The sequence below is a fragment of the Mesocricetus auratus genome, unplaced genomic scaffold (assembly GCF_017639785.1).
Source record: "Mesocricetus auratus isolate SY011 unplaced genomic scaffold, BCM_Maur_2.0 Super-Scaffold_100042, whole genome shotgun sequence".
Classification (NCBI taxonomy): domain Eukaryota; kingdom Metazoa; phylum Chordata; class Mammalia; order Rodentia; family Cricetidae; genus Mesocricetus; species Mesocricetus auratus.
Window position 1 is genome coordinate 2,161,928 of NW_024429219.1, and position 26,133 is coordinate 2,188,060.

Below are 26,133 nucleotides of genomic sequence, written 5' to 3' on the forward strand. Positions count from 1 at the left end.
CCCAACCCCTGCATAAACCCGGCACGATGAAGCTCACCTTTAATCCCAGACCTGAAGGCAGAGGCAGCGACCGATCAAGGTCATTATCCTCCGTTAACTATAAAGTTTGAGGCCATCTTGGGTCTCGTGAGACCCTTTCTCAGATAAATAAATAAATAAATAAATAAAGCAAAGCATAGTATCTATTACAATTTATTTTCTATGTAGTGTAGAAGTATACATATAGGTTTGCTTTGAGGTTTCGTTGAGAGAGAGCGACCACCTGCAGCGTGACCTCGAGCTGCTCAGGTGCTGCTCGAAACGAAATCGTAGGCATGTGTATCAGCTCGCCTTCCTGGAGGTCCTGTGTTCGAGTGTGAACTTAGTCGTCCTTGGTTCACCCGGGATGGCAGTCCCGCCAGACATCTGCGGGATAGGGCACCAACTGGACTTCAGACCGCGCTGGCTCCCCCAAAGTGCCCGTTCCTTACCCACGCGGCACCCCAAGTCCTCTGCCCTACAGGGCTCCCCCTCCCCCTCTCATTCAGGAGGTTGGTTGTTCTGTCTGCACCCAGCGCCCCCGCGCATCACTATATCGCTGTCGAATTCTGAAAGCAGAACAGGACCTGGTGTGGTTTGGTCCAGTTCATAGCTCCCAACCTCTGCATCTAACTTCCGATACTGAAACGAATGGGGGTACTTGCACCGTCCGGAAAGAACTTGGAGAGGGCGCGGTGTGCTGGGCTTTCCTCTTCCCAACCAGTCCCAAAGTCTTGCTTGGTGTTCCATCTTTGTCCCCAACCTGCACCAAGCAATCGGCCTGGTTCGTGGTCAGGCTTCCGAGTGAGAGGGGGAATCAGTCTGCACCAGCCCGCCTCTCTCGCAGAGCCGCTGGCGGCGACGCTGGCGCAGCTTTGAGGGCTGTGGGAACATCTCGGGCAAGGACCACTCTGCAGAGCCTCTGAGGGGTCCCATACCGACGCTAGGTAGTGCACACCTGGTGCCCGAAAGCCGACTACGAACTCGAACTCGTTCTGTGTGTTGAGTCTGTCCCGAGGGCCTGGGTGCAGAGATGAGGGAAGAAGGCTCGACCGCTCGCAGCTCGCTTGCCCACCGTACTGCAGTAGACATCTCGAGCCAGAGATGAGCCCCCCTCTGCCTAACCCCAAGCCGCTCTGTAGGAGCAGTTTGTGGGCATCCGTTGGGCATCGCCTACCTCACTAACACCCACGTGCATTTTCGACCAAGAAGAGACTGACACCCAAGGCTAGGAAACCCGGACAGATCGGGAGGGAGTAGGGTGCAGCCGGTGGCCCCCCGGGGTGTACCGGTCCAGGAGGCGCAGCCTCTGACTGTAGTTTGAGGAGTCGAACCCAAGGTGGTCTGCACTGAATACTCGTTCCAGGCGTGCTGTGGTCTCCATCAGGCAAATCGAGAGGGCTTCGAACTTTTCTCCTAGGAGCCCCGCTGGTGCTTGTCGGTTGACAACGGTTCTCCTCCAGGGCCTTCAGTCTTCGGGCTCCATCCCTCCTCCAGGCTTACTCCAGCCAGGGCTAACTCCGGAGGAGGCGCAGCTACCTCACCGAGGGCACCCCGAACCCCTGGGTTGCAGACGCAGGGCAGTAGGGGCAGCGAGGGGGATCGGGAGAGATGGGCGTCTGGGGGAGAAGACAGAGGAGAGAGTCTGAGGGAGTCCAGGGCTTCGAGTGCCGAGTCTGCACCTGTGTCCAACCCCTCGGCGCCTGCGCACCCTTCCTGGCGCCCCGAGCCCCGCCAAAGGTCGCAGTCCGGTCCCGCTCCGCCGAGGGCTCCGGCTACTAGCGCACAGCCCGGCAGGGAGACCCCGCTGGGGTTCCGCTGGGCGTCGCGCGCCAAGCGGTGGCGGGAAGGAGGCGGGAGGAGTGGAGCCTGGACCCCGACTCGGGCAGAGCCAGCTGGAGAGGCGGAGCGCGCGTGGGAGCCCGGGGCCCGGGTGGCCGGCCCTCCTCCCGCCACGGCTGAGTGCCCGCGCTGCCTTCCCGCCGGTCTGCTGCGAAAGGCGCTAAGCCCGCGGCAGTCCCTTTGCCGCCGCCTCCCCGCCGGGCGCCAATATAACCCGCCGTCCCGCAGCCCGCCCCGCAGCCCAGAGAGGAGGCAGCGGTGCAGCCCAGTCCTCTGCGACGCCGACGCCGGGCCAGCCCCAGGTAGGCAGCGCTGGGACCGGTGTAAGCGGCAGGGATCCCTCACGCGGCTCTGAAACTGGGGTTGGGGTGAGCGGCAAGCCGGGGTGCTAGCCGTGGCAACCGCCCCAGGGACCTCGCATCTGTGGCAGGAGGAGCTGGAGTGGGGCTACTAGTAGACCCAGTTGGTGCTTCGGCAACCCATGGGCCTGTCTCCTGCCCACCCTGTCCACCACAGGTAGATCACCATCCCCAGAGATGCTAAGGCTTAGGTCTGGTGCTAGTGGAAATTGGGAGGTACATGGGTATCCTATCCTGCAAGGAATGCAAAATCTGAGGGCCTTTCAATTCTTGCCATGGAAGCAGACTAAGAGAGAGCAGAGCCAGCTAGGGCCAATCTAAGCTGGTTCCGAGATACGGGTTACCTGGGGTTTTGCTGCTGGTCCTGCGTTAAGTTTACTATAGTGCCTCACCTGCCTGGCTAGTCTTTCAGGTAGAGAATCCAGGCTGCCCGCGCTCGATCTCTTCTGTTCCGGATCAGCTCAAGTCCTTCGGAACTGGGCAACTTAGTTATGACCTTCTCACTCTTAAGATGTGAGCGCATCTGTAGGCGCCTGTCCATGTACTTGCGGAGGTGGAAGGGGGGACAGTCAGGAAAATACTGCTGACTTCTGACCCCCAGGACACTTGGTTCCCTATGTGTGCTGCGGTGGTCTGTTTATTAATTAGGTGGGCACTTGGGACCTGGGTTGCGGCAATATTTGGGGAAGGTCGTATTGTTCTTGTTGTTTTTCTTCACTTAAAAATTTAATTGTGTGTGTGTGTTTGAGCCTCAGTACACTCACTGGTCAGAGGATGGCTTCTGAAATCAATTTCCCCTTTCCATCGGTTTTGGGGATTTAACTCAAGCATCCAGGCTAGGCAGCAGACACCTTTAGTTACTTGTGAGCCTCGCTGCTCCTGTTTGGTTTTTGTGGTTGTTGACTTCGTTGTGTTTTGCTGATGATTAGCTTTGGGAGAAAATCAACAGAGACAAAATGCATCACAAATTCTTGGTGTGTTGAAAACGTCAACCCTCCCCCCCCCCAAAAATAAAAACCTCCATCCTCTGAATTATTCAGTGAAAACAAATTATAACATTTCTTTGTGGACAAAAGGGAAGTGTTTGAAATGTTGTCATCCATGAATGTATGGATTGTATAAGCAATTTTAAAAATAAGATAAGCAGTTTTGAAGATGTTGCATTCCCACCAGTCTGGTGGGCTTGGGCTACTGGTGAGCCTAAGTAGAAGACTGTCTATCCCACACAGGTACCTGTGGGATGCTGAGCAATATGGTTCTTCTGGTGAAAACTCTGTGGAACAGGCATGCCTGTCTATTCTGATGGGCACCCCATTTGAAAACAGTCTGGGGCAAGTTACTTAACCCTTGGGAACCTCGGTTTACCATTGCAAAACAGTCAGAGCAGTGCCTTTCTCAGAAGGTTTGAAGAAAAGTAGCCAAGGTGCTCTAGCCAACATGCTTGGAAGAATGCTGATATCCACCGAGCAGTCCCCCCCCAAATGTGATGGCCTTTGGTCCTAGATTTTGACTCTAGCCCCAGGGAGAGGGCCAGTTCCCAGGTTTTGGAGAGATGGTGGCAGAAAAGCAGGAATCGGCCTCTGAGCTGGGTGCAGGCTGGTGGCATCTGTCAAGAGTAGGTCTGGTGGTAAAGATGCTTCTGTGTTACATTTATTTATAGAGCATGCCCAACCCAGGTTCTGGAATGGGCTTCCAATGCTGACACATTCAAAGGAGCACAGCCAAAGTGGAGATGGAGAGGGGAGACTGGAGAGAGCTTCAAGGAGGCCTGGCTTGCATCCAGGGTTGTACTAACCCCAACATTCCTACAACTCCAAAGTAAAACCAATTTTTTTGTCATTGTCTTTAATACAGCTGCATGTCCATTTCAGTGGGAGACAGTTTCTGTCACCAAACTCAAGGACAATTTACTGCCCAGAAGCAAACACAAATGACTGTGTACGTGGTGAATGGTGTTCATAAAAAAGAAAAAAAATCAGAGAAACCCTCAAAATCCCTCTTGTGTGTTCCTTCTAACACTCCAGCATTTGGAGGTGGCCTTTAGTTTCCAGTTCATGTAAGACTAAGCTGGTATTTTGAAACATTATCAATACCGAATTCTACTTCAGCCTCAAAGAAACTGTGATGAGTAATTCTGTGACAGAAACTCCTGAAGCCCAGATCGCTCAACCTTGTTTCTGTCTGAATATGCAGCAAGAAGTTTAACAGATACATTTTGTGATCTACAGACAACTTGGAGCCAGGCAAGGTCCTCTTGCTGCCTTCCACCCTGCAGAGCAACCTTGTAGCCTATCTGCCTTTGCAGACACTTTCTCTTTAAAAGAGTGCTTTTTTCCTGAACTTGCTGCTCCACAGGGGAGGACCAAAGAAGAAAGAATCGCTTAGCAAAAGTACTGCTTATGAAGTAGCTGCAGGAATTAGCGCCTAGTGCATAATGGCTGTGTTCTGGTATTAGGCTAAATAAGTTCGGATTTTGCTTTTGCCTGTAATTCTCCAACATCCCCCTTTCATAGGTACTGCCATTGTGCCCATTTACAGTTGAGGCATAAGAGGCTTTAGTGTGTAATTCAAGGGGCCTGGAGTTACATGTCTTCATACTGCAGGAGCTGAGATCCCAGATCTGATAGGCAGCGGGATAGGGGCTTCTGGGTTTTTCTCTCCACTGCAGCTGGTGTTGGCCAAGAAACCTAGTAAATGTAAGACAGAGCCACCTCAGTACCCTGCGTGGAGCTCTCTGTTGGAAAGGACTCCTTGAACCTACGTGACTAGGATTAGGAGTGATGTGAACCCAACCCCGTCTTCTCCAGTTATGAATGTATAAACCAACCACATTTTTACAGCCCATGGGATTGTTCCCATTCCAATGACTGATATTTTTACTGTCTGTCTCTGCTCCCTAGTGCTAGGATTGCAGGCATTTGTTGACATGCCTGTTTTTTGTTGTTTAATGTGGTTTTTTTTTTTTTGCTGTTGATGTTGTTCTTCTCTCTCTCTCCCTCCCTCCCTCCCTCCCTCCCTCCCTCTCTTTCTCCCTATGCCCCCTCTCCCTACCCTCCCCCTCCCTAAAATATGTTTTGTGTGGGATCTGGGCATCTGAGCTCAGGTTCTCACAGTTTGCCAGATGAGCCATCTCCCGTTCACCCCATATCCACAAAGGTAATCACAATAAACTAGTGTTGTTCTCAGAAACATTCCTGGTCTTGTTGAGCTTGCCCCTGTGTATTTGCTTAGGTGCTGTGTACTAAATCCATGTAAGTCGCATACAGTCCCAGGGCAGACCTCAGAAACCTGTGCTGGGGGCCAAGCCGAGTCAGTGTCCCACCATCAGGGTCCAGCTGCAGAACTTCTCCTCCAAATATCCTTAAGGATGATGCCCCCCCAGGGAGTAACAGTCCTTATCTAAAGCCAGGTACTCTCTCTCTCTCTCTCTCTCTCTCTCTCTCTCTCTCTCTCCTCTCTCTCTGTCACCTCTATGGAAACAAGCATCTCTATACCACATACAGGCAAAGCATTTATACACCCAAAATAAAAATTATACACCTAAAATAAATCCTTTTTGTCTTTTTTTTTAAAGAAAAGAGCTGGGTGTTGGTGGCACACACCTTTAATCCCAGCACTGGTGAGGCAGAGGCAGGCGGATCTCTGTGAGTTCGAGACCAGCCTGGTCTACAAGAGTTAGTTCTAGGACAGCCTCCAAAAGCCACAGGGAAACCCTGTCTTGAAAAAACCAAAAAGGTAAAGGTGTCAGATGCCCTGGAACTTGAGCTACAGCATGTGGGTGCTGGGAATTGAACCTGGGTCCTCTAGAACAGCACCCAGTGCTCTTAACCACTGAGCCAAATTTCCAGTCCTGTCTCTATTATCTCTTCCCCTCTTTCTATATCAATGTAAGTTTGTTTTTCCTTCCTCCCCTTCCCAGCCTGTCTTCCAGCCCTTTCTCCTTCCCCCATCCCAGCCCCTGTCCTTCCCCCTCCTCCCTCCCTCCCTCCCTCCCTCCCTCCTATTTTCTTCCTTCTGTTGCTATTTCTTTTGAACTAACCCTCAAACTAAATGAGTTCTTTCCCTCAAACCTCTGACTTTCCTCACCACAAGATGTCCCTGCATCGTCCCTTACAGAGGAGGTTCTCTTGCAGTTTCCATTGGTCTTAAATATACACACTAAAGAATTTTAGCTCTCCGTAATTCCATCCTCCAGAAGAAAACACAGAGGTAAACAACAGTGAGGTTTCACACCAGTATTCTACTCATGGATGGCAAATGTGGGACTGTCCGTGTAAGCATTTCTTTAAGGCAACCTTGTACATTTTTCTGGAGTGGCACATATAGGCAGCCTGTCAGTTTCCAAATAACTGACATGGAGACATATATTAATTGTAAATGCTCGGCCTTTAGCTCAGGCTTGTTACTAGCTAACTCTTGCATTTAAACCAACCCATATTTCTTATCTACCCTTTGCCCTGTGGCTCATGGCTTAGTACCTCGTTTTCTACGTGTCCTGCTTCCTCTGCATCTGCTGGCATCTCCTGAGACCCCACCCTTCTTCTTTCCAGCATCCTTAGTTTGCTTGTCCTGCTTATACTTCCTATCTGACTACCGGCCAGTCAGCTTTTTATGAAATGGATTCGAATGGCAAATACATACAGTATGCAAAAGGATTATACCTCAGCAGGCACAGAACGTCTTTATTGGCTGATCTTCCAGAGGACCTGGGTTTTTAGCACTGTCATGACGGCTCATCACCATCCATAACTTCTATCCCAGGTGATCTGACACCCTCTTCTGACCTCCTCAGGCACCAGGAGCACACATGGTGCAAAACACACATACACATAAAATGATTCTTTTAGAAAGTAACTCTGAAAACATTTTTTAAAGACTTGAGCAGCTATTTTAGAAGGAGATGCGTTATGATTCCTAATTATTGTGGAAGACTTTGCTGATAGTTTTATTTTTCTGAGATATGTTTATTTTTGTTTTTTCTTCTAAAAACTGTGTTTGAATTATAAAAGCTCCAGGAGAAATTTTATGGGTAATTTCCTGTTTTTAAAATGTTTATTTTATTTTACAAGTTTACTTGTTTTATTAATGTGTGTGTGTCTGCGTGTGTGTGTGTGTGTGTGTGTGTGTGTGTGTATGTGTGTGTGGGTATGTGTGTGTGTCTGCATGTGTGTGTGTCTTCATGTGGGTATGTGCATGTGAGTGACAGTACCTACTAGTCAGAGTGGGTGTACCGATCCCCTGGAGCTGGAGTTACAGGCACTGCCACAGGCCAGTTAGCTCCTGAATTACTGTGAGGTTAGCTGGCCCAGGCTAGCAGCACGGTGACCAGAAAACCCAGGAAGAAAGCAGTTGTGTGTTTGTCTCATTTTTTGGTATGGACAGTGTGGAAGATATGTGTATTTAAATTAAACCAGCAAACCTGAGCTAGATTTATTTACCAAAGATGGTTATAGTTCATGTGAACAGAGAAAGCTTTTCAGTTAGTTTCTATCTTTTTTTTTACGGCTTTAGGAATAATTAATTTATATAAGGAATTAAACAGACTTCTTCCAGAAATATATTTTGGCAGTACTATCTGGAGCTAGAAAAACATCACATTCGTGTAATGTACATGCATGCATAGTACACAGAGTGAAAAGGTCCCATGCTGAGTTGTTTTTTTTTAATTGTTCCATTTTTACTTACTTTTCGTGCCTTGTGCAAGAGTTGGGTCTCTCCTTCTAACCTGTGGGTCCTGGGGATCTAACTCAGGTTGTCAAGCTTGGTGGCAAGCACCTTTACCTGCTAAGTCATTGTATTGGCCCCACGTCTTGAGGAGATGGAATAAATTAAGATTAATAGTTCATTAGGAATTTTCTATTCAGACTATGGGTAAGGAAAGATTTAAGATTTCTCGGGTGCCAAATTTGGCTGCTATTTGGAAATGAGTCTCCTGCCTTGGCCTCTCATGACCCATGCCTCAATTTGGATTTTTAAGCTTTTGTACACAGCCCTAGGTGCTTGCTTCATCCCACAGGAGACAGTTCTGACAGGCTTCAAGTCTCAGGCTTCCATGAAGCCAACTTCTGATAACAGAGTTCTGAAGAAAAAGAATCCTTGCAAGTATTTTAATATCAGCTTTCAGCGGATCACACAGTAAGGGTTCCTGAAGTCTCCCTACCCCCTTCCCTCCCTCTCTCCATCCCTACCTCCCTCCATCCCTCCCTCCCTCCCCCCCCCACACCCTGGTGTTGGTAACTCAAGATGTTTAGTAAGACTTTTATGACAACCATGAATGGTGGCACACGCCTTTAATCCCAGCACTTGGGAGGCAGAGGCAGGTGGATCTCTGTGAGTTCAAGGCCAGCCTGGTCTACAAGAGATAGTTCTAGGACAACTTCCAAAGCCACAGAGAAACCCTGTCTCAAAACAAACAAACAAAAAACAAAAACAAAAGAGTCATGTTCAAACAGGCTTGTGAAGCCTGCAACCCTTGTGATCCCCCAAGTTCACTTTTAGACAGGTGGGTGGAGACCATGTATACAAACTCTCCAGTCTCCAGAGGAATGTGGGCTCAGTCCCCACTTGCTATTCAGTGACAGATGTAGGACAGTTGTGTGGGAAGGTACCCTACCAGCACTGACCTTACACGGAGGATGAGGGAAGACAGAGAGGCCACTCATGGACCTGGACCTCTCGTTTGTATGGAATCTATGGAGAGCCGGGGCCATGGTTGAGCCATTGAGCTCAGATGCAGGCCAGTGCTGAGATCCCAGCTGAGAGGGGGAACAGAGTGGCTACCGGTCACAGAGCCAGATTCTCAGGACAAACTGTGGAGAGTGCATCATCTGATTTGACCCATAACAAAGCTGTTCCATGCAGACACCAGTCTGGCTAAGACCCTTAAGTTGATAACCTAGGAAGCCGTGGACAGCAGCCTTTCAAGGCTGGGGTCTGTATCCTGCCTAAAATTCTGCTCTTGAAGGACAATGGGAGGGGGAAGAAACCAGCATCCTCACACCAACAGATTCAATAGATCCCAGGGCTAAGGGGTAGAAACTCATCTGGTGAGCCTGGAGGACCCGGGCTCCATCTCCCTCCCCTAGAAGGCCAGCAGGGTCTCTGTATGAGAGCATTTCCCACAGGCTTCCCTCTGCTGAGAGAATCTCAAAAGGCAAAGACCTTCCCTGTTCTTGCTTCCACCCGACCTGGGGTGGGAAGTGTGCCTCAGTTGGACCTCTTATCTCTGGCTGGCTTCCTGTTAGGCTTCCAAATCCCACAGCTGCTGTCACAGTCCCAGAGGAAACAGGTCCCAGCCACGGGCGTCCCTCCCCAGTCACTAAAGCATAGGGGGAAAGATTACACCAGATAGGGGATAGGGGAAAGCCGTTCTAGCTGCACCTATCCATATGTGCAGGTAAAGGTGGCTCATGTTGGGTCCCAGTAAGGGGCCTGTGGGTGGCAGAAGTCTGTGGGAATGTGAAGGGGAGTGGGTGAGGAATATGCAAATACAACAGTGTGTGTGTGTGTGTGTGTGTGTGTGTGTGTGTGTGTACCCGTGTGCACACATACACATGGGTATAGGGTTCGGAGGTCAACTCTGGGTGTTGTTCCTCAGGTGGCATCCGCCTTTTTATTTGAGACAGAGCCTCTCCCCTGGATGTCTCCGTGGGGCCTCAGGGATCTCTCCATCTCCCTCTTCCCGGCACTGGTATGACAAGCACGTGCAATCATGCCTGGTTTGGGTTTTAAAGACAACCGATGCTTTCTTCCCAAATTTTAGTGTACTTATTATTTTATTAGTATTTTACGTCTGTGGGTACGCACATGCCACAGCATGCCCATGGTGGTTAGAGGGCAGGTTGGGGGAATTGGGTCTCTCCTTCTGCCGTGTGGAGTCTGGGTTCCCAACTCAAACTTCAGGCTTGGCTGCAAATGACTGAGCCCAGGTGAGCTATCTCAATAACCCCGCTCACACCCCACTTTTTTAACTCGAGTTCTGGGGGCCGTAAGCGGGTCCTCATGCTTATGGAGAGTGCTTTAGTGACACAGCCCCAGATGTGTTCCCAGCTCCAGATGTGTCCCCAGACATACATGTCCCCAGCCTCAGATGTGTTCCCAGCCAAGTCCCAGATGTGTCCCCAGCCCTAGATGGGTCTTTGGTTTGATGATTGTCCAGAACCTCTCCCTCCCAGCTGGGACCATCTCCTAATGCGTGTGTCCTTCAGCGCTGGACCATCTGCTCCTACACAGAGCAGCTGCTCAGTGCCACTGTGGATCTGCAGTCTCAAGGTGGCCACCTGGACACACTGAGAGTGCCCAGCAGGTAAGCTCGGAGTCACATGTCCTGGTGTCCTGTAGTCACGTTCAGGGGTTGTATGTCCCGAATCTCACTATTGACCTAGAACTGTGGCTGAGGCAATGGGGTTGTGGTTCTGGGCCCAGTTTACCCGAAAGAGTCGGTGCAGGATGTCACTGGCCCGGGGCAGACTTCAACAGACTGAAGGCTGAGAGGGGCCCTGGGTGGTGACACCTGGCATTTTAGGACCTTCTGTGGGTTCGCAGCAAAACCCCCTTGTTCTGCAAAGGAAGTCCCTCTGTTTTCCCAGGGTGCTTTGGGTACAAGGGTGAATGGCAGTACGGCTAAAGAATTTGCATGATGCTTTCTCCCCTGTAACTGCTCACAAAGGATGTTGTTGCTTTGGTCTCCTGTCTGCAGTAGGCTTTGTTTCATATGTTTACAGATGGGGAGGTAGAGGCAGGGAGAGCCCTACAGCAACTAAGAGGATGGGCCCTGGGGTGGGTGCGGGGAGCAGCTCATCGTAAGTGTGGTGAGGCTGCTGTCATAAAAAGACAGAGGAACTCAGGCCTGGGCTGTGATCCCAACCACCGGGGAGGCCAATGCAGGGAGATTAAAAGCTTATAGCCACCATGGGCAGCAAATCGAGTTTGAACCTATCCTGGTTGACTCAGAAGGGCTTGGGACATACTTCTGTGGTACAGCACTTGCCTGGAGGTGCTCAGTAAGAGTGATGAGAAAGGACAGGGTCTCAACAGGAGAGTTCACGATTGAGATGACACTCTGATGTTAATTTTTGTTTGTTTGTTTGTTTGTTTTTGTCTTTCAGAGACAGGTTTTCTCTATGTAGCTTTGGAGCCTATCCTGGCACTCCCTCTGTAGACCAGGCTGGCCTCCAACTCACAGAGATCCACCTGCCTCTGCCTCCCGAGTGCTGGAATTAAAGGTGTGCACCACACCAATGCCCGGCTAGATGCTACTTTTTAAGTACAATTTTAAAAAAAATTATGTGCTTGAGTGTTTGCTTACATGTATGTATGTGCAGTGTGTGTGTGTGTGTGTGTGTGTGTGTGTGTGTGTTGTGCACGTGCATGTGCGTGTGTCCCCATGGAGGCCAGAAGAGGGCATCAGGTCTCCTGGAACTGGAGTTACAAAAAAGCCACCATGTGGATGCTAAGAACTGAACTCTGATCTTTTGCTAGAGCAGTGAGCGATTGATTTTAACTGTTGAGCCGTCTCTCCAGCCTCAACACTAGTTTTATTGGACACTGGGGAGTTCAGAGATGAAGACAGAAAGAAGACGGAGTCCTGAGTGTCTTTCTCCTGTGTGTGTGTGTGTGTGTGTGTGTGTGTGTGTGTGTGTGTGTGTGTTAGAGGGAGCCTTCCCAGCTGAACTGTGATCAGAGGACAAGGGGTAGAATAGGAATAAGCCAATCCCGTAGTGAGGGTGCTGCCTCCCTGTGGGTTCCTGTCCTTCACAGCAGGGCACAGAAGGTCTCATGCTATTCAGGGTCAGGCTGAGAATTCTCTATGAAGTGTGTAGTACTGTGTTACATACATAAGGACATTTTTTTCCTACAGGCGTACATTGGACAGTGAGTGTAACTCTGTGTTTCTCTCCCCTCCCCCTCCTCTCTTATTAGTCCCCCTTAGACAAGTCATTTCTACCTTCTTGTTGCATACGCCTATGTGATTTTATGCGTATATGTAAAAGTCTAGGCACCACACATGAGAGAAAACGCAGGACGTTTATCTGGCTGGGACTAGCCTAATCCACTCAATATGATCCACACTCCAGTTGCTCCCATTTCATGACAGAACGCCGTCATTCTCTACGGCTGGAAAAAAAATCCCATGGTGTCTATTTGCCACATTTTCCTCATCCATTCCTCTGTTGCTGGGTAACTAGCTCTCAGAGCCGCTGCTGCCGTGAGCACTGATGCACAGGTGTCTGTCCGTGGCGCTGATTCGGAGTCTTTGGAGTAGAAGCCCAGGTGTGGTACAGATGGGTCACGCACATGGTAGGTCTCTGGCTAACGACCCTCCGTACTGACTCCAAAGCAGCTGGGCTGGTCTGCCTTCCCTCTGGCTCCCTTCTGTCCACATCCTTACCAGCATTTGTTGTTTTTGTTTGTTTGTTTGCTTTTGAATGGGTAATAAGACAGAATGTCAGTACAGTTTTGATTGGCATTTCTCTGATTATTAACCATCTGTATTTCCCCTTCTGAGAGTTCTTTGCTCCTCTCATTGGTCCATTTTATTAAAAATTGAGTTGTATGATTGTGTGTGTGTGTTTAGTTTTTTTACATATTTGCTTTATTATTTATTTATTTACTTATTTGGTTTTTTTTTTTTTTGAGACAGGATTTCCCTGTGTAGCCCTGGCTGTCCTGGAACTCATTCTGCAGACCAGGCTGGCCTCGAACTCACAGAGATCCAACTGCCTCTGCCTCCCTGAGTGCTGGGATTAAAGGCATGTGTCACCACCACCTGGTTATTTGCTTTATTTTTATGTATGTGTATGCATGTGTGCCTGAGTGTACATATGTGTATGTACCACATGTGTGCGGGAACCCAAACAGGACCAAAAGGTGTCAAATTCCCTCAAGTTGGAGATATGGGCAGTTGTGAGCCACCTGGTACAGGTTCTGGGGACTGAACCCAGATCTTCTGCAGCAGCAGTAAGCCCTTTCGATGGCTGGACTATCTCTGTAGCCCCCGTGTTTAGTGTTTTGAGTTCTTTGTATGTTCCATTATTTTATGGGTAGGGATATTTTGCCTGCATATATGTCTGTGTACTACATGTGTGCCTGGTGCCCATGGAAGCAAGAAGGGAGCGTTAGATCCCCTGGAACAAGAATTGCAAATGGTTGTGAGCCACCATGTGGATGCTATGAGTTGAACCTAGTTCCCCTGGAAGAACAGCCAGTGTTAACAGCCCGAATGGCTCTCCAGACCGTCTTTGTGTGTTCTAGACTGCCAATCCCCTGCCAGACATATAGCCAGCAGAGACTTCCTGTCTCTTTGCGCAGGCGACTGTTTCTTTTTTCTGTACGAAGTCTTTTGCATTTCATGAAGTCTCGTGCATCCGTGGACTTCTGCAGGAGGACGGGGTGAGGGATAGAAAGCATGGTCTTCCTACTTCTTCTGTTTTCTCAAATGCGACCATGTGACGTGTGAAGGGAGAGTGTCCCGGAGTCCCACCCTGGGAGACACGAGTCACCCACCTGCCTCCATGCTCTCTGAAGAAGCTGAGGCTTCATCCCTCCTGGGATCTTTCCTGAGCCCCCACGGACCACACCGGAGAACCCGGAGAGGAGGGAGGGGGACAATGCAGGGGTATCGGGTACCCAGGAACGTTTGCACAGCCTCTCTGCAACCAGCTCCAGCATAGATTCTTTAAGCATCACCCTCCCCATTGCTCCATCTTCTTGCCAACCAGGGACAGGGCCTGGGCAGGAAACCCAAAGGACAGGCTTTGTCAGTCTGCTCAGGGTTGCTGTATCTAAGAAGGGCTGTCCCAATGTCCCTGCCCAGTGGCAGCTGCCAGATCCCTCCCATGGGGATAGCCGGGACTCGTAATTGTTCACCTGCTGCTCAGAGAAGTTGCCATCCCTGGGAGGGGGGTGTCAGGGGAAGCTGGGCTAATTAGGCACGTGGCCCCTCCCCGTGGGGGCAGTATGCATGGCAGACACCTTTCGGTCGGTCCTCCACAGAGGCCAAGGAAGCTCCACTCTTCCATCCTGTATACCGTATCCTGGACTTCAGAAGTGATTTCCGAGCTGTCCCCGTCTCTGGATTTAGCTAAACCTGGGGGCTTGGATTTTGAGACCTCTGGGCTCACCCGGCCATGTCCACCTCCCAGGTGGAGGCTGCCCTGCTAGAGAACACCCCTGGTGACTCTCAGCCCAGCTGACCCGTTGGAATCCCTGGCCCTTGTGAGGATCAAGGAGAGCAACCCAGGTGCCAGGGTTGGGGAGAGGGCAGCTCACCAGCCCTGGAGGCAGGGGCTCACCCTAGGGAGGGGTCTCTCTTCTGCAGAAATCCCAGCAGCCCTTGCTAGATGCTGTAGGGCCACAGAGGGAAGGGGAGCCCCCACCCCGTTGGCAGTGGGTACTTCCTGTTATCTGTGCTGCCCAGACTGTGAGCAATAAGCAGCCTGTCTGACCACTCTTTTATCAAGCCCCATTCTTTGGGGTCCCTGGGACTCTTAATGACACAATACGGACTAGACTCAGATACCATACTAGAGAAGGATGCTCTGCTAGTGATTGCCATGCAAGTTAGAGACAGCGCTTCCTTGATCCACTAGACTAGGATCAGACATTGTGGGTCCCCCCCACCTCCTTCCTGCCACCACCAGCCATCCTTGGTCTCCCCTTGGTCAGCCACCATCAACAAGCCTTTGTAATTGCAGACAGCCTCCTGTCACTTCTTTCTTTTGGAATAAGGCATGCTCCAGCTTGCTGCTGGGCCCTTAATTTTTGATCAGGGACGCCTCCTTGACTAATTATTTGGCAGTAATGAGGGAGGAGAGACGAGGTTGTGAAAGTGTCCCCGAGCTTATAGAATGAAGCTGCAAATTAAAAAATGAGGCATCGGTAAACAGGGCGCTAATTGGATTAGTGTGGAAATGATAGATTGGGATAAAAATAGTGAGGCGGACCACAGGAAGATTGAGGTCAGAGTTAATTCCAAGAACAACGCCCAAGCTTTGTGTGACACTAAAATGTGCCACTGTGTATGCAAAACACATCTGAGTCAGTACAGCCTCCTTTGAGTCAATGCATGCAAACCACCTGGGAGGCACGGCTGTTTCTTCGGGTTTGCCACTATCTGACGCCTGAGTCATTTTTGGAGACACCAGAACCATCGTGTGCCAACTGCCGTCCTTTCCTCGGTTGCAATGAAAACACCCCGTGTTTCGATTTTTTTAATAAATTACGCATATGTGTGTATGTGCATACGAGTGTAGGTGCCCGTGAAGGCCAGAACCCTTGGATCCCCTTGGAGCTGCAGCTACAGGCAGTTGTGAGCTGCCTGGTGGGTGCTGGGAACCAGACTCCCAAGTGTAACAGGGCTCTTGACTGCTGAGTCATCTCCCCAAGCTCTCATTCCGTTCCCCCTTGGCCTTATGTGGCGCTTTAGAATTCTTTGAGTTTTGAGTCCAACCCGTGGTGTGGGCTACCTAATGGAATTAAAAACAAAAAAGTCAGGTTATAAAAGTTATGGTGGGAGCCTCCCTCTTCTGGATGGTGGGCTCAATCTTCCAAGCCCTGTTCTCATCAGGGAAGGGGGAAATGTCTCCCGTGCAAGAAGCCACCAGAGGAGCCTAATCAAATCTCCTCACAGGGACAGGGTGAGTGCTAGCCATGGCTTCTCCTAGTGTGTCAGTGAGGTGTCAGGTTTCTATGTAAGGGCATCTGAAGGGCCTTGCAGACCAGATAGATGTGACCTGCCCTCCTCTCCTGGCCACAGCGATAACTTTTATGGTCTGGATTAACTCCGGGCTGCTGGCCTCACTTCCAAACCCTGGCTGGTGCCTAGCCTGCTCAAGAGCTAACAGTTTCCAGAAAATATCCACCTAGACAAATAGCATAGTATTTGAGCCAGGCATATCTTTTAAATTATCAAGTCTTTATTCTTAGGATGGCCCTTGTCACTTCCTTACCATTTCACCGTCCTGGTTACCATGGTTCTTACATGGATCCAAACTTACTTGCACCGAACAGTGAGTTCCGGGTTGCAGAAGAGAACAGATTTTCACCACCAGTTCAACACCAACACAGGTGTTCCTTGAGCTATGTATGATAATCCCACCAAGGGGCTGATTAAAAACGCCCGCAACCAGCTTTACCAGAGTGGGGACAAGCCTTTGGTTTATGAGTTGCCTGGATGTCTAAGTCCAGAATGGGATCATGGAGCTGGAAAAAAAATGAAAGTATTGCACTTACGACTTCATCTGCCTAACCCCATCTACCTGTCCATTTATCCGTCCCACCCTCCCCGCACGTCTGTTCACTGTCTATCTATTCATTTTATCTATCCATCCACATATGGCTCCCCCACTTGTTCACAGCACACTTCCATCTACCCCATCCCGTCCGTCCGTCCGTCCGTCCGCCCGTCCGTCTGTCCGTCTGTCCGTCTGTCCACAAAGCCACCATGAAAGCATTCATCGCTTGCTCACTGTTGAGCACCTACTGTCTGCTGTCTGCTAGGCCCCATTATGGGGCCAGAGAACCCAAGCTTTGTGAGCTCGGTGGTATCAGTTTGAAGCTGAGGTTTCTGTCCTGCGGGGTGTGGGCCTCCTGGGTCACGTGGAGGTCACTGAGGCCACCACATCGTTAGCCACCCCAGGTGGAATGCGGGAGCCAGTGTTCCAAAGGACACGCTTTGCATTGCTCAGGGGTGGGGTGGGAATAGGCCTTGCAGCGGGGCAGGAGGGGCCGCCGTGGATCTGCCACTGGAGGGACCACCAGAAACTTCAGCAGGGAGGGTGCCGTCTAGTGATGTGCTCGTGGCAGTCCTCTGAGGACACTCCTCTCATGGGGAGGACCTGAGTGAGGACAATCAAAGGCACAGAGGTTTGGCCAAGAGTGTGTCCGGGAGACCCAGGTCAGCTGTCGGCGGTGGAAACAGAAGCCTTAGTGAATGTTCTGTCGGGGCGTTTCCCCAGTCATGAACTGTGTGTTGGACAGAACAACCCCTCCACCTCCTCATCGGTAAACAGGGGTGGCTGTAGCGTGGCAGGCCTCCAGACCTCTTCAGTTGGCTAATGGCTAGCTCCACCGTCCTCTGATCTTCATTCCTTCACTCGCGGTATTGGTGTGACAGCTACACTGTCCATGTACGCGAATACTGAAATTCATGTCAAACGAACGGCGTCAGCACCGGGGCGTCCATCGCGTCCTTTGTTTGACGCCCATGTGCACTCAGGAACTATCATGCTGGGGGTGGGGCACCGACAGCCAGGACTGAAGACTCGGACTGAGACAAAGGAAGGTGCGGTCCTGGCAGTCGGGCAGGTGGGGAGGGCAGGTATGGTAACTGTGCCTCCATCTGCCAGTGTCCCTGGCCTTGGCTGTCAGCCAGGGCAGTCTCTGACCCCTGAAAGGCGTGTCCTCTGTCTAACGGAACAGGAAGAAGCAGGGCCCGCTCAAGGCAGCCCTCAGTCTCAGAAGCGAGTAAATATTGACACCAGGGCTTTGGGGGCCCTGACCGTTGCTACTTCAGCATGGTGTGGATATCTCTATTGGAAGCTCAGGGCAGCTGAGGGCTGGCTCTGAGCACAGGGCTCAAAAGACATCTGTGAAACCAGTAGGGAAACTGGCTCCCCAAGGCAGCCACATCCTAATCCCTGGGAGCGTTTTCTCCTGCTTCAGGGATGGTGACAACCGTGATCATTCTGGATTATTAAACCAGGCAACCCAATGCCGTTATAAAGAGAGTGATGGGTCAGAGTTGGAGAGAGGGTGTCATGCCGGAAGCAACGGTTAGACAGATGTTTCCAGGATGGAAGAGCTGGGTGCCTGGAGTAGTTGGGTGGCGTAGAAGCAAGTCCCTCCAGCAGTCACACCTTGATTTTAGCCAGTTTGGCTCAGTTCTCCAGTCCCGTGTGGGAAGAAACACTCATTGTTTGATGTCACTAGCTTCACAACAGGTGAGACCAGGCTCACCTCAAGGTTGTACTCACTAGCATTTACCTGTGTGCTCATTCACAAGCTGTCCCCACTTTCCATGGAAACAAGCAAGGGACATCTTTAAAGTCCACACCTGGACACCACTCTTGGGCCTGGAGTATGGTGAGAACAGCCCTGACCTCATTTCAGAGAGATGTGCAAAAACATTTTTTGAATTCTCTGTCTAGCACTGGGGCGGCTGCCTGCCATTGTATTACATGTTCTATGGGTCAGGAAATAGCTTGGGACATGGCTTGAGCTGTCATTTTTCATGTAAATAGAGATGTGATTGGCTACCCACTCACCCATTCACCAAACCACCCATCCATCCTCCCGCTCACCCATCCATCCTCCCGCTCACCCATCCATTTCCCCACTCACCCATCCATCCTCCTGCTCATCCATTGTCCTTCAATGCAAGGATTCATGTAGCACAGATGCTGGGTCCCTGCCTGTCCTCAGAGAACCCAGAAAAGTACCAGCTACCCCCACAAGTGTCTCTGACCTGAGTGGTGTGTGTGTGTGTGTGTGTGTGTGTGTGTGTGTGTGTGTGTGTGTAACACACCCCAGCTCTTGGGCCTTGGGTTCCTGGAAAGAGAGAGATGTGCAGGAGACAGGATCAATGATGGGACACCACCTCCTTCCCTTTCTAGGTCTATTGCCCAGGGTCTGTTGTCCTACAAAGGCTCTGCCACCTCTTACACATTGCTCAGACTTGACCACTTGTAGGTGGAGTGTTTCATTAGGACCACTGCTTAGTTCCCAAATAACCACACAGAGACTTACTATTAATTATAAATGCTCAGCCAATAGTTTAGACTTGTTCCAACCAGCTCTTACAACTTAAATTAACCCATATTTCCTATCTGAGTTCCTGCCACATGGCTCATGCCTTGTTATCTCATTTCCTACATGTCTTGCTTCTTCTGCATCTGGTTCTTGAGACTCCTCAGGCTCCTCCCTTCTTCCCAGAGTCCTCCTAGTCTGGCTCTCCTGCCCAATCTCTTCCCGCCCAGCTATAGGCCAGTCAGCTCTTTATTAACAAGGACAGCAACACATTTTCACAGTGAACAAGAGAGCTGTTCCACAGCAACCACTGCGTATAGCTTGGGTTTATCCAGAGGAGACCAGGGCCACCCTCTCAGGTAACATTTCCCAAACTGGCATTTTGTGGAATTCCTTGCTTCCTGCATCCGCTGTAATCACCACCCACTTACCTTTGCAGCTTATGACAACATGTGGGCACTTCCGTATTTTTATTTTTATATTTTTCGCATGGGAACGCCTTGGGTATTGACCGCTCTCACCTGTCCACCCTTCATGTTGGCTTGTTTTGCGACCCATCAAGCATAAGCGGGCCAAGGGTGTGGCTGCGAGTTCAGAGCCATCCGTGGGAGCCCACCGGACCCAGCAGAGGGTACACAACCAAAGACATGGCTCCCCTTCTCCCAGAACCCACCGGCAGCCGGTAGCTCAGAGGTGAAGGGCTGAGCCCCTTGAGGTCCTCTCCCTTCCTTGACTGATTGCTGACGGGGCTGGTCTTGTGTGGGTCTGTGGAGGTGAATGCAGCGGAGGTGAGCTCATGATTGCAGTAGCCGGCTTGACTCTACTCTGGTCTCACACCGCCCGCCTTGAACGGTGTTCCCCGAGCCTTAGAGGGGATGATAACAGGTAACTTGTTGAGAGCCTGGTCCACATCTGTCACTTTTCTGTGTCTGAGGAAGGTGAATCTCAGCATTTGCCCCTGTTTGTTGCAAGGAGAAAGCATCTCTGCCTGGTCTCGGGAGGGCCTTGTGACTTCGGGCATAGGCACAGAAATTTAGGAGGCGGTGTGCTTTGTCAGTTTCGTCGACTAGAAGGAATGTGCTCTCACCAGGTGTGGTTGCGAATGTCTTCAATCCCAGCACTCGGGAGGGAGAGGCAGGTGAATCTCTGTGAGTTCAAGGCCAGCCTGGTCTATATGTCAAGTTCTAGTACAGCCAGGGATATTTAGTTAAACTGTGTCTGAAAAATGAGGGTGGTGGTGGAGAGACAGGCAGACAGATGGACAGGAAGGGAGGGAGGGAGGGAGGAAGGAAGGAAGGAAGGAAGGAAGGAAGGAAGGAAGGAAGGAAGGAGAAGACCCCCCCATTGGTGTACTACCTCTCCAGACCTGGCTTGCTAAGGGAGCCTACAGTACCACATTTTCGCCTCCTCCCGCTACGGGCTGGTTTTGAGTTAACTGAACCGAGTCTCTCCAGAGGGTGGTTGGTTGCCACCCAAAGCAGTTAAGCCACTGTTGCACAGCTCTGCATATCTTGCTTTCCAAATGGCTTCTGTATATTCCCTTTATCCGGCTGACCCTGCCCATCACATACACCCTCATTTTCCCAGTCCCGCCCCTCCCTCTTCTCCCCGACCTTTCCGCCCATAGTAGCCCCCTCTTTACTTTCTTAGCACCTATGCTCCACCGTGTCTCCCGCCTCTAAAGGTGCTTTTTTTTTTAATCTCTAGTGGTCAGGTGTGCAAGGTCGCTTTCCCTGGGGTGTCTAGGTGTGAAGAGGACAGGCTTCCTCCTGCCCATCGTGGGGGAAGCCCCAGGATGTAATAATGTCTGCAGTGGCCGGGCGTTGGTGGCGCACGCCTTTAATCCCAGCACTGGGGAGGCAGAGGCAGGTGGATCTCTGTGAGTTCGAGGCCAGCCTGATCTACAGAGTGAGTTCCAGGACAGCCTCCAAAACAATACAGAGAAACCCTGTCTCGAAAAACCAAAAAAAAAAAAAAAAAAAGAATGTCTGCAGTGGGCACTGGAGAGGTGGAGAGCTCAAAGCCACCTGCAACTTCAGGTCCAGGGAACCCGGCACTTAAGCCTCAGAAGGGGCTACACCCACATGCACACACCGACACACGCACGCTCACAATTAAATTTCGTTTTTTAACCTGAAAGAATCCCTGCAGTGGAAGGAAAAGCTGAGACGTTCAGGCCTGGAGACTTATTCGTTGACAGCTGGTGGGGCGGGGCGGCGGCTATGACTGACTGCCTCAGCTTCCCCAGTCAGTTTCTGCTGGGTGATGATGTTTCCTTGGTTGCACCAATCAAGCCACTCCAGATGTCTCTGCTGGGCACTTCTGATTGGATGCTTCGCTTTTATCTCATGAGATGAGCAACGGTGAGTAACATCCCTTGGGAATGGTTTGCCTCCTGGAGACAGGGTCTCACTATGCAGCCCAGGATGGTATGGAACTCGCTCTGTAGGCCAGGTTGGCCTCACACTCACAGAGATCCACATGCCTCAGCCTCCTGAGTGCTGGGGTTAAAGGCGTGTGCCATCACATTGCCAGCAAGATCAATATTTTTGGTGCTCGTAGCTGTGTGCTGATTTCCTTGTTATAGAGTCGAGAGGGTGGGGACGCAGCTCGCATCAGGACGAAGGGCTTGGGGGAGACAAGGGAACCTCCCCATTCCCAGAGTCTCCTTTTGCAAAACTTCAGTGCACCGGGTAGTTTACCAGCATAAACTGCATTACAACAGGAGTGTAAGTAGGGGTGCCTTCAAAATCCTTTGACTGGGGGTTAAGAGCATGAGATAGGAATTCTGAGTTTATCACTCTGGCTGCTCATCATCATCCCAGCTTCCCACCCAGCTAGAGTTTGGCGTGGGTGTGAACAGGATAGAGGCATGGTTCCTAACACTCAAAAGGACAGGTTCCCAGCTGCCGCCAACACATGGAGGTGTGCTGTTGAGAGGTCAGGGTCCACAGGGCGTATTCTGAACTGTTCACAGCGGGTAGAGATGGTACCAGGGCGTAAGTGGGTTCACTGTGACATCTCCTGACTTAGTTTATGTGCCTGGGACCATCAACAGGGGGAAGCAGACATTGCAGAAACTACCACCTGTGATTTTTACCTCCCCAGTTCAAGTTTCCCAGGTAATGGCAGACCGTCCTCGGGTCGGTCGCCGGGGAGTAGGGGTCAAGAACACAAGCCAGGACAGTACCTGTAAGCCTACTAGCTGGTCCCCAGACCCAGGGCTCCCAGCCAGGCTCCACCCATTGGCTTGGAGCTGGTCACACAGGCCTCCCAGCTTCCGTAACTCCAATGTCATCACCTAGGCAACAGGGACGCTGCTGCCACTGCCCGCTGGCAAACCACGGGGCCTCCGGCACCTCTACCCCAGTCTGCGGACCCACCCAGGGCCCAGGCTCAGCCAAGGTAGGCAGGGGCTCTGCTTGACTCCCAGCTCTGAATGTCGGGTTCCCCCTCCCTCATGGGACAACAGCCTCACGGTGCCAACGGGACACGAAGGCCCTTCTTCCCCCCTAACTCTCACCTGGTAGCCCAGAAGTAAGGCACTATGTGAGCAGGCCTGCCCCATGGGCAAGCCGGTGGCCAAGGCAGTCTGAGGAGGCACTGTCCGTGGTTGTGATGGGACCAGGCATCGTGGTGTGGCACTTTGGAAAGTCGTCTGTCTTGTGCGGACTACAGGGTCTCCCTGCGACCCTGTGCTATGTGGCTGGTAAGGATGGAGACAGAAATGTTTCTGGTATCTCTGCAGCCCCGCCTGGGTTTCCCTTTATTCCCTGCCCAAGAGAGGCACCAAGCAGCTACCTGGACCCCCTGAGGCCGTGTTTGTCCTGCAGGATGTTGTCACTGCCCTGAACTGACTGGCTCTCCTTAGCTCCCTCTCCACTGCCTGGCCTCAGCCTCTTTCAGCCTGAGCCTGTCCTGGGCTTCATGGTCCTCACATGGCCATCTATAGTCTGGCCTGAGTGTGGACAGTGGATGGGGTTCAGCAGGTGTGTGTTGGGGGTGGGGGTGGGGTGAATGTCCCGGGACAGGCAAATTACGTAGGGTCCTACCAGGATAAGATGGAGAAGGTCCTATGTAGAAACCGTTACAGTGAGGCCGGAGAACACGTGAGCATGCATGTGTGTGTGCACGCATACGAACACCTCAGTTGTGTGGTGTGCACTGTGAGGCAGTGTGCATGTGGCGGTGAGAGGGTGGGTGGGGAAGCAGGGTGGGGGGGGGATGTATGGGCCACATCCCTTGTGTTTTATCATCACCGTTTCAGTAGAACCTAGCCTTGGCCCCGGAGCCCAGATGGCTGGAACATTGCTTGAAAGAGAGACGTCTCCCTGCAAGTTTTAAAGACAGGTTTCATAGTACTCCAGGATGACCCTCGGCCCTGATCCCCCTGCCTCAGTCCCCCGTGCTGAGATTGTAGGCGTGCACCACTATGGTTGGTTGCCTCGAGGTATCTCTGATTTGATTGGTTACTTCAGTTGCTGGTCCCGTTGGCATTCACTGTAGGCGTGAGTGACAGCCTCATTGCAGGTCTCTCTCATGCTGTGAGGGTCTTGTGCCTACAGTGAATGCTAACAGGGCCAGCATGCGGACACAGGGCCCTGCTGTGCCACACATGGCCAGTGGCACTTACTTGGGTCCCAAAATCTGAACTCTCAACAGACCAAAGACCAAATAAGGATACAGTTCCTTTTTTATTTTTGGTTATTTCAATTTTGTATATTTATTTTGTGTGTATGAAGGCATGTGAGCACACCCCAGAGATGGATCTTGGGTCGCCGGGCTTGGCAGCAGGTGCCTTTCCAGGGTTCGGCCCTCCTTCCCTGACCTGCAAGACCACTTGGTCACACTAAACGATTAATTCTACCACCAACGTATCTGCTCGTTAGGCGCCAGCTGGGCACTCACCGAGCAGCATGGCCAGGTCTGTCTCTGCATTATAGCCGAACACACACGGGCTTCTCCCCCTGTAGCAGATGTCATGGCACTCCCCAGGGGAAGGCGGTGGCTGTCCAGAAGACCCTGAGAGGTGAGACTCTGAAGCCATCTGGTCCTACAGATGACAGTGGGATTCTGCTATCACGCACCACAAAACGTGTCTTTGCAGCCTCAGGGTCTAGACAGCGTGTTCTGATATGTTTGTCACCTAGTTCTGCCAGGTTAAAGGCCACCTTACCCAGGAGTCGGTAAGTCCCTTGGAGAGGTGGGTGGGGCAGACAGTGCTTGTAAGAAGCCACCTTCTGCCTCCAAAGCCAAACGAAAGCTGGGCCACGAGGACCCACAGGTGGCTGAATTACGGTCCTCGGTAACAACCTTGTCCAGGAATCTCCCAAAAGCGTTGCACGGACCATCCTTTCAAGGAAGGCGTGACGGTCCGTGTTAGGGACTAGAGAATCTAGGCTCCACACGCAGGAAGAGATGGGGGCCCCCTGAATTGGCGGCTTGTTGAAGTTCTTGATGCTGCTGGTCGGTGCAGAGGTCTGGGGATCAGGGTCATAGTACACTGGAGACTGCTTCTTCCCATGGCGCCATCACTGTCCTGGGCAGCTCTACCTGCCCTGCCCTGCTGTCTCTGTGACCCGCAGCCTCTGTATTCAGCAGCCACGTGATGTGCCTAGCTGCTGACCCCAGACCCGCAGCGATGGTGACCGGTTGGCAAAGGGACCATTTGCCCACTGTGATCAGAGCAGAAATGAGTTCAGAACAGGGGGGATTTGATGGGAAGTCTGAAAGAACAAGGGGGACTGGCGTCCTGGCAGGGAATAGGGCCGCAGGCGGACGGTAAAGGGGAGGGCTGCTGTGACAACTGCCTCGAGGAGGGCGCCTGCCTCGCTGAGAATTGTTCTGCCAACCGGCACACACAGTTTCTAGGCAGACACCCTCCCTGACGGCAGGCTCCCGTCTCTCCTACCCCTCAGCAGGAGCCCTACTCTGTGCCCAGCTGTGCCCAGCTGAATCCCGGTCCCCTTTCCGTTCCATCCTTTCGGCCTGAACCCGTCTTGTCACCCACTCCTCCCCACATGTGCTCCCTCAGAGCCAGCTCCTCCTGCACATGGCCAGGGGAGGTCTGCTCAGCTTCACCGATGGTGTGTGTTGGGTCACACCCTTGAATTGCCCCCCACCCATGCCCTTGGTCCTTCAGAGGAACTCGCTCCATCAACTGTGTCATACCTCTGCCCCCCAACCCTCCAAATTCACCTGCCCCCCTTATTTCCAGCCACCATAACCTGGAGGCATAGGGTGGGAGTCCAGACCCGGCTTCCTGGTCCCTCTCCCTGGCGCCCGCTTTTTGTCCTGTGAGTGAGACCATGCTCCTGAGGCTTGGGGACCACTCTCAAAAGAGGCGCATGAGACCGGAGTGGCCGGGTGGAGACCAGATCAACGGTCTGTCTCTCCTCCATCCGCAGATGCTGTCCCTCGCCCCACCTTTCCCTTAGGGTGATAGGGCCCGACTTATTCCCTCCTACTGTAAAGGGGTGTGACTCTGCTGTGTCTGCTCTGTGCAGGGGCATCACCCTGTGCAATGCTTTCAGGGTCACACTCTTAATATCATTGCACCACCAGGAGGGAGGGGGGAGGGGGAGGGGGTATGAGGGGGAGGGGGGGTGTGACAACCCATAATCATCCCTCTGCAGATGAGAGCACAGGAGGCTCGGGACAGGCATGTCACCTGCCCAGGTTCACACAGCTGGAGAGGGAGGTGGGGGTAGGTTGTGCGGACGGAGCAGAAGGGACCCTGGCTTATGCGCCCAACAGGGCTTGAGTGTCAGGGTAGGAAATGAGGGGGCTTGGACAGAAGGAAGATCTGAGCAGGGCCAGCAACAGGGTAGGGGAAATCCCTGGATGTCTGTGTATAGGCGGGGCCTTGAAAACAAGTGGGGGCTTCCCCTAGGAAGGTGTACTAGGAGCACTGTCACTTCTAGAGTGCAGGGGTCAAGAGCTGGGCGCTAACTATGTGCCCTGAGTGGGTGATGCAGCCTCCTGTGGCTGTTTGCTGGTTAGTCAAATAAGATGCAGGACCCGCCATTCTCTGTACGTCGAGTTCTGTTATGGAAATTTATCCCCGCCGATAGCTTTGGGTACCGACCTTAGGGCGTGGCCTGGGGTGCTATGTGAGGGACTCATAAGCCTGAGGTCTGAGAGGAAAGCATGCCTGCTTTCTTGCTCT

General features: G+C 51.8%; 1 protein-coding gene and 1 long non-coding RNA gene across 3 annotated transcripts in view; one reads left to right on the forward strand and one right to left on the reverse strand.

Annotated features, from left to right (window-relative positions):
- Positions 1-176: 176 nt before the first annotated feature.
- Positions 177-1,830, reverse strand: LOC121135811. Its single transcript, XR_005872932.1, has 2 exons — positions 1,308-1,830; positions 177-1,039 (listed from the first exon to the last, which is right to left on the reverse strand). It is a non-coding gene; the product is annotated as an uncharacterized LOC121135811 (long non-coding RNA).
- Positions 1,831-2,100: 270 nt separating this feature from the next.
- Tp73 (tumor protein p73) overlaps positions 2,101-26,133 on the forward strand; it is a 78,711-nt gene continuing 54,678 nt past the window's right edge. Inside the window, exon 1 of one of the 2 annotated variants that reach the window (XM_040735065.1) lies at positions 2,101-2,162. The gene's annotated coding sequence lies outside the window, so the exon portion shown is untranslated. Of the gene's footprint in view, positions 2,163-22,280; positions 22,371-26,133 lie in introns of those variants that run through there. The other variant, XM_040735064.1, reaches the window with a different exon arrangement.